At 33.8% G+C, this 15613-nt stretch overlaps 1 protein-coding gene across 8 annotated transcripts in view; it reads left to right on the top strand.

Moving 5' to 3' along the window:
* The window catches only part of RUNDC3B (RUN domain containing 3B), a 182891-nt gene that overhangs the window by 2406 nt on the left and 164872 nt on the right, over positions 1-15613 (top strand). The window contains exon 1 of one of the 8 annotated variants that reach the window (XM_073009151.1): positions 4366-4386. The exons of the other annotated variants lie outside the window; for them this stretch is intronic. The gene's annotated coding sequence lies outside the window, so the exon portion shown is untranslated. Of the gene's footprint in view, positions 1-4365; positions 4387-15613 lie in introns of those variants that run through there. 8 annotated transcript variants of the gene reach the window in all.

The following is a 15613-nucleotide window of genomic DNA, read 5'->3' as shown; positions in this document are numbered from 1 at the left end:
ATGTGATGACCATTTGTGCCCTTATCAGAGACAGTTGAAAAGAAACGGATTTGTGTTTCAACTTTATTTAAATTAAATTTTAAATTATCTTTAAGAAATTTTAGGAACGTCACACTGATTTCTGGGGACAACTCTCTGTATTAGTTGCATTTTCATTATTGTAATTTACATTATTATTTTCTACTGTGAAATGAGTATATGCTAACTTTAGTTACGGTTTACACATAGATTTAGTGTAATAGCTAAAATAAATTGCGGTTTCTGCTCTGGATTTCATTTGTATAGTTATTTATATGGATAATATTAAGGCTGATCTTCATATCCAAATAGTTGATGGTGCATGTAAATTATCCATGTGTAGTAATGGGGTCTATATGATAGGCTTTGTCTGAAAGACTTTTACTTTTTGGAAGAAAGTCACTATAGGTCATTTGTACATTTTAAGAAGCCGCATGACAAATTAAGAAAAATGAATAAAGCAGCATTTATGCATTTATTGCTAGTTTACTTTCCAGAGTCACCAAACCCTGGGTATTTCACTCATGTCTCTTATGAATTCTTTTTTTATTTTTTATTTATTTATTTTTTATTTTTGAGATGGAGTCTCGCTCTGTTGCCCAGGCAGGAGAGCGGTGGCGCGATCATAGCGCACTGCAAGCTCCGCTTCCCGGGTTCACGCCATTCTCCTGCCTCAGCCTCCTGAGTAGCTGGAACTACAGGCGCCCGCCACCACGCCTGGCTAATTTTTTTGTATTTTGTTTAGTACAGACGCGGTTTCACTGTATTAGCCAGGATGGTCTCCATCTGCTGACCTCGTGATCCGCCCGCCTTGGCCCTCCAAAGTGCTGGGATTACAGGCGTTAGCCACCGCACGCCCGGCCTCTTTTTTTATTTTTATATCTCAAATCAGAGATGATTTGATATTTAAGTTGGAAGGAAGTTGGTTTGGTGGAAATACAACTGGGTTCTAGGTTCACTTTATCATTAACTAGTGTGCACTTTTACAAGCCATGCAATCTTTCCATATGTTCATTTTTGTTGTCTGTAAAATAATATTGGACTAGATCATTGTCAACCTTCAATTATAGGCCTAAAATTAATAATGGCCTGCAAGCAAAATATGTTTATATTTAGTTTTGAATTTTTCCAAATATGAGCAGGGTAATAATAAGATAAATGTTTATTATAGCTAAATTAGGTATGTCCATTTTTCTTTATAAACAAAAACATTTTGGACTGTGCCTTTCATTTTGTAATTCTCTGCTGATGTTCTGGAAAAACTGAACCATTTACAAAACCAAAAAAATAAAAAGTCACCAGCATATATCATTCTAGTGTATCCACTTATACTTACACAGTAATGTTTTACCTTACCCCTTAAACAATTTAGGTGTTTTCTCAGGTTAAGTTTAAAGTCTTATTATATGAGTACACAATTCTTTACATTTAAAGCCTTATTCAAGTGCAGTATATAGTTTTGAACTTTGAAAATGGGTTGTTTGGATAGGTAAGATAGATAAAGAGCTGAACTGAATTTTGGCTCATTGTGATTGTATATGTGTATGTATATGTAATTCGTCAGTTTTTTTAGTGAACATTTACATGTCATACCCTAAAAACATTTGCATGGTCCTTATTTCATCAGATAAGTACTGTTTTATCATATTTTTCATAGATTTTGGTGAAGAGATAGTAGGTCATTTGAAGACTCCAAATCTTACACACACAACTTCAAAATATTCATACACTTGACTTTGGCTCTGAGAACCAACTAGTATTTTCCCTGTATATTCTCTATCGTTTAGAACTTCAGAAAATTAAGTTGTTAAAGCCCTTCAGATTTTTAAAACTTGCATTTTTATCCATAATCAGATATTAGTCATTTTTCTGTCCTTTATAAGCTTCATTGTTTACAGAAAACCTTATATATTCCTTTGATTTTAGTTTTGGTGGCAGAGAATTAAAATCTAAATTCTCTTTCTATGACTTAACAATGTCTTATGAGCAAATTATTAAAATATACACATATAAACATTTCTGAATAACACTTGTCAAACTTTTAAGTCAGTGCTTTTAAGAGAAACTTCCCATGCAAAGTCATAATTTTCCTGTTTTGTGGCTAGGAAGGACTAGTAAGAGGAATATAAGGAGTAGTGTGATAAGCGTGGTGGAGACAAATGATGATTTCACAATTCAAGTTTTTTAAATAACATATGCATAGTCTTAGTTTTCCATAGGTCATGATATTATTTCAGAACTTTAATATTATTTCAAATTACATTAGCAGCTCAGTTTTTCCATTATAGTCAGGGAATGAGAAGCTTATATTTTTATACATAACTAATATTGGAGTTAAGTTTAAAATCGTCCATAAACTGTAGTGCTTAGCATTTATTTTGGAGTGCAGGATTTGTATAACTGAGATTTATTTAAGTGTGCAAATTTAATCTACAACACATAATATTTACAATATTTTGGATGAATTGCTTTTAAAAAAATGATTACACTTTTCCCTGCCTTCTTGAAAAAGACTATACATAGAATAATGTAATCCTCCTTATTGATGACTTTGCTCTGAATCTGCCTCTATGACTATGCCCACTGTGCAGTGGTTGTCCTTGGAGACTTGCGGCATGTAGAGCTTTTGCCTAAATGGCCCCAGAAGATTATGTGTTTGGAGTTCTTTAAGCTTTTGCATCCTTCTGTTTCTTCCTATCAGGTTATTTGTTATTTCTTACAACTCTTTCTAATTCTAGCAGTTCTTTTCTTTGTACTTCCCATTCTGACTTGACGATTATAATTTGTTGTGACCTAGGAAAATATGTAACTAAACTTTTCAAATGTTTATTTATTTATTTATTTTTGAAAGCACCCAGAGGCCTGAGTTAAGTTTAGTGAGCTTTAGAACTCTGAACTTCTTAACATTCTGGTTGCTAACTAATCAGAAAAACTGTCTATTCTATGCTTGAACTTGGTGGGAGAAATGCAGATATATGAAATGTTATTGAATATTAATGACGATAAAATCTGTCTTATCCTGTTTTGTGTTGCTATAAAGTAATACCTGAGGCTGGGTAGTTTATAAAGAAAAGAGGTTTATTTAGCTCACGATTCTGTAGATTGTACAAGAACTGTGGCCTCAGCATCTGCTGGGCTTCTGGTGAGGGCTTTTGTGCATCATCAAACATTGGTGGAGAGAGTCAAAGGGGAAGCAGGCAGATGTGAAGAGAGACCAAACCCAAGGGGCATCCTGGTTTTATATCAACCTACTCTTCTAGGAACTGATCCATTCTCCCTTGAGACCAGTCCAGCCTTGCTAGAGTGAGAACTGGCTCACTACTGGGAGGTGAGTACCATTCATGAGGTATCCACCCCCATGGTTACCTAAACACTTCCCGCTAGGCCCCACTTCCCAACACCATCACATTGGGGATCAAATTTCAACATGTCATTTGATGGGGGCAGACCAACCATATACGGATTGCAGCATAATCCCTTAAAGAACTTTAAATCTGTTGGCCAGGCATGGTGGCTCACACCTGTAATCCTAGGACTTTGGGAGGCCAAGGCAGATGGATCACCTGAGGTCAAGAGTTCGAGATCAGCCTGGCCAACATGGTGAAACCCCATCTCTACTAAAAATACAAACATTAGCTGGGTGTGCTGTGGGGTGGGAGGCACCTGTAATTCCAGCTACTCAGGAGGTTGAGGCAGGAGAATTGCTTGAACCCTGGGGTGGAGGTTGCAGTGAGCCGAGATTGCACTACTTCACCCCAGCCTGGGAGAAAGAGTGAGACTCTGTCTCAAAACAAACAAACAAACAAAAAACAAAAAAAACAAACTTTGAATCCAGTGATTTCCTTTTTTTTTTTTTTTTTACTATTTGCTTGAGTATGCCTCATAAAACTATTTATACCTTGGCTATAGTGATTATAATATTTTTGGCTAAAGCTCTTTTAGTCATTTTATATGTAGTAGAACTTTGGGTTTGGATTCAGCATTAGTTATATACCTTGGAAGCAGGTTCAGTATTATTAAATATTTCTAAGGATTATTCATGCTCTATTTAGTAGATGCTTACAATGGAGGTATGATGATCCTCTTTTAAACTACTAGTCCTAAAGTAGACATTTCAACATTCACAAAAGGTCATTATCTCTTCCCCCAACCAAACTGCATTCATATTAATTGACAACAGAGACTAGCTATCCCCCAGTCCTTTACTAGGGGGTATTTATTTTAACTCTGCTGCTTGATAATTGTCAAAATTTCAGTTGAGAGATGATATTCAAGGGGGAATGTTTGAAGCTTACCCACTCTTCTATTCCCTCTTACAGGTTTATAAAATATATCCCTGGGTCAGTCCAAAGCATCAGAGAGAATTGGGTATGTAGACTGCATTGCTCCACACTCTTCTATCCCCAGTTGCTTTTACCCAGTTGTATATTGGAAAGATTCCATCAGTCTGCATTGAAGGTCATCATAAGAATCTGTCACAGAGGGTCTTGAAGTTGTTGTCAAGGACATTATTATGTCAAAACGGGCTTCTTTTTTGTGAAGACTTCTGTGAGAAATCTCTGTGTTTAGTGCCAACAATTTGTATTTTCAAGCAATTGATTTATTTATATCTACTGGACACAAATGAATGTATAACTGACAACTTCATATTTTTCTCATGCAGCTGTTAGAAATCTTAGTATCAAGTCTGTAGTCAACCTCTACGAGATATGTAGGACATTGTGATAATACTTTTAGCCTTATTTCTAGCTCTACTATGCCACTATTCTTTTAATATAAATTTTTATTGACTTATACTTTCCATATAGAAAAGCATACATAACATAACTTTCATTTTTTGTGGTAGGACACAATGTTGTAACTAGCACCCAGGTCAAGAGAAAGAACTGTTCAAATATCAAGACCTCCTCCTTGCTTTCTTGTAGTTCATACCCATATTAAGGATAACTACTCTCCTGGTTTTTAACACCATGGTTTGTTTTGCCTTTTTAAATATTTTAGAGGAATGGAATACTATGGTATATAACTTTTTGTGTTTAGCTTATTTTGTTCAACATTATGTTTGCGAGGTTCATCTGTTTTGTTGCATGTTGCTGTAGTTTGTTCATTTTCATTGCTGTGTCTTTTTCCATTGGATGAATATACCACAATATTTCCATTCTGTCGCTGATTGTCATTTGAGTTGCTTCCACTTTTTGATTACTACTAACTAAATATTCATTCATATTTATTTTGGTGACAATATGTACATTTTTCTGTCAGATATTATCTTGGAGTGGAATTGATGAGTCATATGGCATGCAGATATTCAGCTTCAGTAATATGAAAGTTTTCAAAAGGAGTTGTACCAACACTCATACTACTGAGCAGTGTGTGTAGGAGTTCCAGTTTTCTGTATCCTAATTAATGCTTGAAATTTTCTTTCATTTTAGCCAATCTTGTATGTCTGTTGGGGTGTCACATAGTGGTTTTAGTTTGCATTTTCTTGCTTGTCTAATGAAGTCAAGCACTTTTCTGTAAGTCTGTAGGCCACTTGGAGATTTGCTTTCATGAAATGTCAATTCAAGTCACTTAGCAACTGGAATCTCTGCTTTTTGTTTATATTTTAGTTGTGTAGTTCTTTGTACATTCTATATGGGAATCTTTTCTTGGATATGTGTAATGCAAATGTCTTCCATTTGGTGGCTTTATTTTTCACTCTGTAGTACGTTTTGATGAATAGAAATTTCTGATTGGAAAATGGCCCATACATTTCCTTCATGGCTAATGTTTATTGTAATGTCTTTAAGAAGCCAGCCTACTCCAAAGTAATTAAAATATTCTTTTTTTCTTCTAAAGCTTTATTGTTTTATTTTTACATTTATATCAACAATTCATCTGTAGTTTATTTATGGTGTGAAGTACAGGGGTCAAGATTAAATATTTCCCTTAAGGAAAATCAACTGACCTGGTACCATTTATTGGAAAGACCATTGTATTAGTCTGTTCTCATGCTACTGTAAGGACATACCCGAGAATGGGTAATTTATGAAGGAAAGAGGTTTAATTGATTCACGGGTCTGCAGGGCTGGGGAGGCCTCAGGAAACTTACAAGCATGGTGGAAGGGGAATCTAACATGTCCTTCTTCACAAGGCAGCAGGAGAGAGAAGAATGAGAACCAAGCAAAGGGGGAAGCCCCTTATAAAACCATCAACTCTCATGAGCGCTTACTCACTATCATGAGACTAGCATGGGGGAAACCATCACTATGATTCAATTATCTCCCATCGGCTCCCTCCCATGATATGTGGGTATTATGGCAACTACAATTCAAGATGAGATTTGGGTGGGGACACAGCCAAACTGTATCAACCATACTTTCTCCACTACACTCAAGCATCACATTTATCTTAGGTGACTGGATAATTTGTGGTCTGTTTCTAGACTTTCTTTTTTCCAATAGTCTATTTGTCTATCCTGAGCTAATATCATACTAAAATAATACCTATAACTTTATATTATGCCTTGATGTTTGGTAATACAAGTTTTCTAGCTTTGTTTTTCAAGATTAACTTGGCTATTCTTGGCCTTTTACAAACTAAATTTTAGAATCAACTTGTCATTTTCTGTTAAAATTTTTTTCTGGGATTTTTATTAAGCTTGTACTGATACTATAAATCAGTTTTGGGAAAGCTGTCATCTTTGTAATATTAAGACTTAAATGCAACCCATGAACATAATCTATTTCTTTACATGTTTAAATATTCTATAATTTTTCTCAGTAATGTAGTTTTGCATATATAGATATTTTAAATCTCTTATTAGATTTATTCTTGCATATTTGATATATTTTTGTATTATGGTAACTGAAATCATTGAAAACTTTTCATTTTCTTGTGGTTGTTGGTTTATCGATATAAACTTGACCTTTTAAAATACTGGTCTTATATCTAGCAGTCTTACCAGATTTCTTTATTAATTCTAACAGATTTTTTGCAGTTAAAAATTTTTCTTCTGAGTACACAGTCATGTCATCTGCCTATTTTATTTCTTCCTTTTTCAATCTTTATGGCTTTTCTTTTTTGTCTTATTGCACTGGCTGGGACCACTAATGCAGTGTCACAGAAAACATTCAAAAGTTTATTATTAAATAGGATGTTTGCAGTAGGTTTTTCTTAGTTCTTTTCTGTTTCTAAATTGCTGATAATTTTTATCATAAATGGGTGCTGATTATTGTATTATTAAGTTTTTTTTGTCTTTCAAGATAAACATGATTTTTCTCCCTTTTATTGTTTTCATAGTGAAATATGTTGACTTTTGCATGTTAAACCACTCTGGAATAAAAAAACAATGAGTTGTGATGTATTGTCTTTTTGAAATATCTTTGCATTCAGGGAGTTAATAATTTCTTTGGGGTTTCTGCATATTTATTCATGGTAGAGATTGGTATGTAATTGTCCTTTCTTACAATGTTCTTGTCTGGTTTTGTCATTAAGGTTATTTGGCTTTATAAAACAAGTTGGGAAGTGTGTGTGTGTGTGTGTGTGTATATATTTCCCTCCCCTGTTCTGTAGAACAGTTTGTGTAAGACTGATATTATTTCTTTCTTAAACATTTGGAAGAATTCACCAGGGAAGCAATGTGAACCGCAAATTATCTTTGTGGGAAATCATTTCGTAACAGAATCAATTCATTTAATAAATACTGAACAATTCAGATTTCCTGTGTCTTCTGGTATGAGTTTCAGTAGGTTTTTCATGGACCATACCTATTTCATTTATATTGTCAATTTTTTTTTTTTTTTGCTAAGACTTTTCTTAATATCCTCTTAATGTCTTTTTATTATTTGAAAGATCTGTAGTGATTTCCCATTTTTCTTTCCTGATATTATAATCTCCATTTTCCCCATTTATTTTGCTAGGCATTTATTAATTTTACCAACTTTTTCAAAAAACAGCATTTGACTTTGTTGATTTTCTCTGTCGACTCGTGTTAGGACTTTGTTAATTTTCTCTGTCGACTCCTGTTTATTTAAAAATCTGTCTAACTTTCAAACAGTTGAAGGTTTTTTAGTTATCTTTTATTTGTTGATTTTGAATGAATCTGTTGTGCAGAGAACATATTCTGAAAGATTTCAAGCTTTTAAAATTTGTCGATGCTTGCTTTATGATGCAGTATATGGTTAATTTCAACGTATATTTCATATGCATTTGGAAATAATGTGTATTGTGTCATTGTTGGTTGCACGATTTATATACGTCAGTTAAGTTAGTGTTTTAATTGCCTTATTCATATCCTCTGTATTCTTACTTGTTTTTTTGTATACTATTTAGTATTGAGAGAGATGTGTTAAAGTCTACCTCTATGACTGCAGATTTTTGTTTCTCCTTTTAGGTTTGTCATTTTTACTATAAATATTTTGTTTTATTACTAGTTTTATGGCGATTTAGAATTGTGGTCTCTTCCTAGTAGTTTGATTCATTTTCATCATGAAATGTCCCTCATTATCTCTAACAGTGCTACTACCTTAAAGTCTGTTTTATCTGCTATTAATACAATTATAATAGCTTTCTTTTATTAATGTTCATATGATGTCTCTTTTTCCATCTTTTACTGTCACTTTTGCTGTTTCTGGGCTGTTATATTTAGAGTGTCCTTGTAGGTAAGATAGGATTGAATTTTGCATTTTATCTAGTCTAATAGCCTTAGTATTGTAGTTATTTAGCCCATTTTAATTAATGTTATTAGTATTATATTTGAATTTATAGCTATCTTACTGTTCCTTGTATGTTTGCTTTTTTCTCTTTTCTTGCCATCTTAAATATTAATATTTTTGTAGTTGCAATTATTTCATGATTCCAGTTTTTTACTTTGTGAGCTTGTGAGTCATATATTCCATTTCTTTATATATGTTTATATATATTTCTATTCTTCTGGCAGTTACCTTTGATTTATTACAGTCTAATGCAAATTGTAACGTTTACTGCTTTTTCAATAGTGTTAGAACCATTTATTCCCCCTCATCTTAAAACATACTCAGCCTCCTGAGTAACTAGGACTGCAGACATGCACCACCACACCCAGCCATTTTTTTTTTTTTTTTAAATTTGTAGATAACAGGATCTCGCAATGTTGCCCAGGCTGGTCTCGAACTGCTGGCCTCAGGCGATTGTCCTGCCTCAGCCTCTAAAAGTGTTGGGATGACAGGCATCAGTCACCACGTGTGTCTCCATTATCTTTTTACACTCCAATTACATTGTGTTAAAATTTACCAGGCCTCACTTGATTCATATTCTTTCCCATGGTTTCTATTCTTGTTTCTCTTTATGCTTCAGCTTGTATGTTTTCTATTGACTTCTTTTCTAGTTCATTAATTATGTCTTATGCTGTGTCTATTCTACTGTTTAATCCATTGAATGAGTTTTTAATTTCAGGTAGTTCTAGAATTTTTATTTGATTTTTTAAAATAGACTCTAACCCTCTGATTTTAAAAACCTATCTTTTTACCTATGTCCTTCATTTCTTTTAGTCTCTTGAACATGTTAATCACATTTATCTTAAAGTTCTTATTAATTTAGAATTTTGAATTATCTTTATATCTTCTTTTATGGTCTGTTTTTTCTCTCTCTTACTCCTTTCTTTGTCATGTAGTCCTATCTTTTGTCACATCTGGAATTATTGAATGCCACATAATATTTATTAAGTTCTTTAATACTTTTGTTGTGCTTTTAGTACTATCATGTTTACCCTTTTGTCAACTATTATGTGTCAAAGTATTCATAAGAACATAGTATACAATAGAAATAGACCACAGTGGAGTAAACAGATGGAATGCACTACTCAATTTTAGAAAGATATCACCAACAGTTTACTAGTACCCATGGCCAATAGTGTAGGTTAATGCCCACTTTGCTTTACTAGTGTTCAGCTTCCTCCAGAGATACAGTAAGTAGCTGATTGCTTTCATCCAGTCAGGGACTGTGCTGAATCCAGACTGGGTTTTAACCATGGTTAGTCTTGAACAACCTACAGTTTGCTCCTGGCCTTTCAGGATTTTCAACTTAGATTTGGTATGTTGTCTAGCACCCTTCCTCCAACAAGCCAAAACAACAAAATGCACTCTGATTTGGGGGCGACAGTAAACAATCACAGTAACTACTGTTTACCGAAAGCTGGCCGACAGCTGAATGTGCACTAAATGAAAGAGCTCTTCTTCCCCGCCTTCCTCTTTCACTCTGACACTAGATTGCACATTCAAAAACAAATCCTCCAAAATACATACTGTTTTGAAAATATTTTATGAAAGATAGAAAGTGGATGTAATGCATACATTTTGTTGTTTTAGCTAGGTAAAATGATTTATTGTCTATTATCTCCAGTGATGGTGATTGTCTTTAGAGGAGGTTAGGAAAACAATATCCCCCAAAGATTCGTATTTAACATTAGATTTTGTGATTTTTAAATCTTAGTATTTACAGAACCAAATCTTCTGTTATATTTCAGGTCTAATCTCAAAATTAATACTAATAACGATTTAAAATTTTAATAAATCTACCACAAAACATCTATGTCTTAACATAAGAAAATATATTTAATTTATACATGGCCAATATGCTTTTTGGAGGAAAAATATTAGATTCAGCCTTTATGACTAATAATGGAAATTTTAATTATAATAATTTTTATTTAAATTAGATTTATTTTATAGTTAAGGATAACATGGCCACAATTCAAACCCAAATATATATGGTTTCAAAGCATATATATATTTTTAATACTGTGCTGTCTTGATTGTCCGTGATACAAGTCAGCTGATGTGTGTGTTTGCATAGACAGAAACTGGGAACTTTCATTTTCTTAGCATTCTAGTGTTGATAAACCATGAACACTATATGTTATGGTTTTTTTCTGTTCTTCGTATTGTTCTATTGCTGCTTTTAGTGTCTAGCTTACTAGAAAGCTCACTTATGTTAAAGTATTCTATTTGAATATTTTCATTTGTTCTTGTGTAAAGAACAGTTGGATTCCCAAGGGATATGTAATCCAAGTATATAAAGTGTTCTTTATTAGAATAATTTTAATTGGGAGTTCTTTCATATGAGGTTAAATCAATTTATTTTTGAGATATTGTTTTTTTAAATTTATTTATTATTATTATACTTTAAGTTGTAGGGTACATGTGCATAACGTGCAGGTTTGTTACATATGTATACTTGTGCCATGTTGGTGTGCTGCAAGATAGGAAGTTTTCTTGGTTTGATAACTTACTAATTTTAGATGAATCTTTTTGGAAAGTTTTGTCTTTTTTATTTTAAGAGTGTACTTCTAACGTTATTTTTTATGTTTGGCAATCTGCTGTCATCAGTCTGCTTATATAGCAATACAAGATGTTAATAATAGAGTATTTCCATCCTTAAGTGTCTAGATTAGCAATTCTCTTTTAAAATAAATTTTGACAGTACAGATTGAGAAAATATTTTAAATACACATCTGTCTTTTTATTAATTTTTTAAATTTTCCTTTTTAGAGACAGGGTCTTGCTCTATTACACAGGCTGGAGTGCAGACGCATGACCATAGCCCACTGTAACCTTGAATTCCTGGGTTCAAGTTATCCTCTTGCCTCAGCCCTCTGAGTTGCTATAACAGCCTATTTCCACCACGCCTGGCTAATTTTTAAATTTCTTTATAGTGATAGGGTCTCGCTTTGTTGCTCAAACTCCTGACCTCAAGCCATCGCTGTGGCCTCAGCTTTGCAAAGTGTTGAGGTTATAGGTGTGAGCCACCACACCTGGCACTGCTTTCTTCCTTTATTTTTAAGTTGATTTTTACATTGGGTAAAATTTTTTTGAAATAATAAAATTCACAAAGAGAGTTTCATGTTTCAGGGTACAAATTTCAGGGAAGATGGTTGGAACTTTTTTTGGTTCCAATAAAAGTTTATTTACAAAAACATGCAACTAGTTGCATTAGGCTTGTGGACAATAGTCTGTAGACCTCTTCTTAAAGGATATGTGAAAGGTATTTTTTCTCATTATAAAATATTTTAAATAGATTAAAATTATAGGTAGAAAATAAAGAGGAAAATACACATGATGTTTGAGAATTCTTTTTTTTGTTTGTTTGTGGGTGGGGGGCAGGGAGTCTCGCTCTGTTGCCAGGCTGGAGTGCAGTGGCATGATCTGGGCTCACTGCAACCTCTGCCTCCCAGGTTCAAGCAATTTTCCTGCCTCAGCCTCCCTGGTAGTTGGGACTACAAGTACATGCCACCATGCCCAGCTAATTTTTTTTTTTTGTATTTTAGTAGAGACAGGGTTTCACCATGTTTCCCAGGCTAGTCTCGAACTCCTGAGCTCAGGCAATCTGCCTGCCTCAGCCTCCCAAAGTGCTAGGATTACAGGCGTGAGCCACTGTGCCCAGCCGAGAATTTGTAAGTTTCACAATATTTGAAAAAAGAAGGGAAATTACTTTTTTTGTTTGTTTCTTTGTTTCCGCTCTTTCACCCAGGCTGAAGTGCAGTTGGCACCATCTCGGCTCACTGCGATCTCTTCTTCCCAGGTTTAAGTGATTCTTCTGCCTCAGCCTCCTGAGTAGCTGGGACTAGAAGTGTGCACCACCACACCTGGCTGACTTGTATTTTTAGTAGAGATGGGGTTTCACCATGTTGGCCAGGCTGGTCTCAAACTTCTGACCTCAGATGATCCACCTGCCTTGGCCTCCCAAAGTGTTGGGATTACAGGCGTGCGCCACCGTGCCCAGACCTGCAAACTGTTGATTGCGAAACATTCTCTTGTGTTTGTGATATAAAATATAAGAGAGCAAATAGGTCTTCCAGTGAACAGATATCTCTGGGTATTGTGCTTATTATCACCTATAGTCACTGCTTATATTATGTTTGGTGTGGATCATGTCATCTCTCTTGGAAGCCATCTTCTTGTTGATCATTGATGCTGACTGTTATTTTAATGGCAGAGGATAATTACCTCACCCCTCTGTTAGAGACTACTAAAAGCAATGGCATATAATAAGGAATATTGTAAATTTGGTTTGAAATAGTGGAGAGTTCTCTGTCTCCTATTTTGGATACTTACGTTCTATTAAAAAATCACTCTTATTAGTGACTTTAACCTTTGTGAGCCCTTTTAAGTTTTGAAATGTGATGATTCTAGATGTTTTCATGTATATTAGTTATCTTCAGATATAATTCCATGTAACGGGATATAGCATGGTATAATAAGAAAATCTATTTTATTTGAACATTTATTTTTTTCTGAAGCATATTTGATAAATGGCCAAATAATATATGCTTGTTGTAAAGGGATAGGAATATAATTTTTTTTCCTACTTATTCTCTCTGTGTACATGTGGATATATATATTATTAATGCAGAACATTAAATATAAAAATGAATTTTCACTGTAAAAATAATTTCTAATAAAAACTATAGACATTTAAGAAAATTATTTTTGATTTGTCCTCACATTTAAAATTTTTAAATTATTTTAAATTATAATTATGTTACAAATCTATGAACTATGGAAGGAATTAATGTAATGTGGATGTAATTAATATGTTTTAAACAGTTTCGGTAATTCTCTCATTTCTCTTGCTATGTTGACAAAGGGAAAAAGGTAATTCATGCTTTCTTAGGTTTTAAGGTTTTAGTCACAATCATTCTTTTTTTGTTGGTTGGTTGAGACGGAGTTTTGCTCTTGTTGCTCAGGCCGGAGTGCAGTGGCACGATCTCGGCTCACTGCAACCTTCACCTCCTGGATTCTAGTGATTCTCCTATCTCAGCCTCCTGAGTAACTGGGATTACAGGCATGCACCACCACGCCCAGCTAATTTTTTGTATTTTTGGTAGAGACGGGTTTCATCATGTTGGCCAGGCAGGTCTTGAACTCCTGACCTCAGATTATCCACCTGCCTCGGCCTCCCAAAGTGCAGGGATTACAGACTTGAGCCACCATACCGGGCCCATTCTTTCTTATTTCTAAGCTAACTAAAATTTCCTTGGACTTTGAAGGTGGGAAAGAGAATCTTTTTAAATAGAGACTTTTCAGAAACTGCATTTCAAAATCTTAATTGTAAGTCTCTTTTATGTAAACTTTTGATTTTTAATTTTTATGTAAAAGCTATTACCTGGACTTGATTTGATATTTTTAGACATTCATCAAATTGTCATTTCATGATTCAAAAATCATTCCATTTTAGGAAACAGATGACTAATATTAATGTCATCATTATCAGGAAATAGCTCAGCATCTGTGTGATATTTCTTAGATATATTAAAATTCTTTTTACAGGTTTGATTTTTATAGCACATCTTAGTTACTGTGTTATGGAGGACAGATGCTCATTACTCTGGCATATACTCATGACTAGCTATATGATTTTAGAGAAGTGAGTATTGAGTGGGAAGAGTCGGTTAGCTGAAAGTGAAGCATAGACTCTAAGGGATTGATTTGCCTTCTGAAATTCTGGGTTGTGTTGGAGGGAGGAGAGCAGGATATAAATGATGAAGCAAAGCTGGAAAACATTATTTTTCTTCATTACTGACTTTGATATAATAGAAATTTTTGTAATGCTTTCTCACCCTTAAATGTCTTTATGCTTGAAAATCATAGAAATTGTGTCTAAGGATATGCTTTGGGCTATTTGGACTTTGCTTTTACTTTAGTTTTTAGTTAGCTGTTGAGTTTAAAGTAATGCAGTGCTCTGATATTTGACATTTTATGTTTTTATGACACAGTATCTTCTGTAAGAATGTAACCTGGTAACATAGAAAAATATTTGTGCATTTTGTTGACTACTGATTGATCCATATATGTCTCTTGATATGAAAATTATATGCACTAATAACCATGGCTGCTTCTTCCCTCTACATTTTACAAAGTAAATAGTTTGTTAGGTAATTTTAGTGTTATTCCTGGAGAACAATAGTGACTAAAATCTTATCCGACTGTTAAAGGTGGAAATTGAGTTCTAACCTAGATTTTTATCTTTGATGAATTAAGTACTTTGTTAATTTTGTTTTCAAATATAAATTTCGGTTTATTTTATGGAGGTGCATTACTATCTTAAATGGCGTAATTATTATAAGCAGTAGGTTATTCCTTCCTTGAGCAATCTGGTTGCAGAGTTAGCTTTCTTATTCCATTCTACTGAATGAAGATTAGAGAAAAGCATTCAGAAATTTCCTTGTATTCAGGTGAAAGGTGGAGGTGGAGATTGTGTGCTTTTTATTTATTCATTTTAGAAACATTTCTCATTTCCTTTTCCTACACATTGTACTGATTTTTCTTATTAAAAATTTGCCAAGGATTGGCAGCATTATTCTCATGTATTGTCACTGAGATAGACATAGAAAATAAAAGTTTTCAAGTCCCTTTTAAATCTGGTTTCTCTTTATCTTTTTGTTTCTATACATTTAGTATGCGTTACATCTGGCATTTGTCTAACTTGACTACCCTTTAGGTACAAGAAACTAATTTTATCAGTGTTACTTCCTATATGTTGTTTCTCGTTATTGCATGATAATTTACTCCATTGATCTCCAGCTGTTGTTGTAGATAATACTGTGTAGTCGAACATTAATCTGTCTCAGCATTTCTCA

The sequence above is a fragment of the Chlorocebus sabaeus genome, chromosome 21 (genome assembly GCF_047675955.1).
Source record: "Chlorocebus sabaeus isolate Y175 chromosome 21, mChlSab1.0.hap1, whole genome shotgun sequence".
Lineage (NCBI taxonomy): Eukaryota > Metazoa > Chordata > Mammalia > Primates > Cercopithecidae > Chlorocebus > Chlorocebus sabaeus.
The sequence above is the reverse complement of the archived record's forward strand: the minus strand, read 5'-3'. Positions and strand labels throughout refer to the sequence as shown.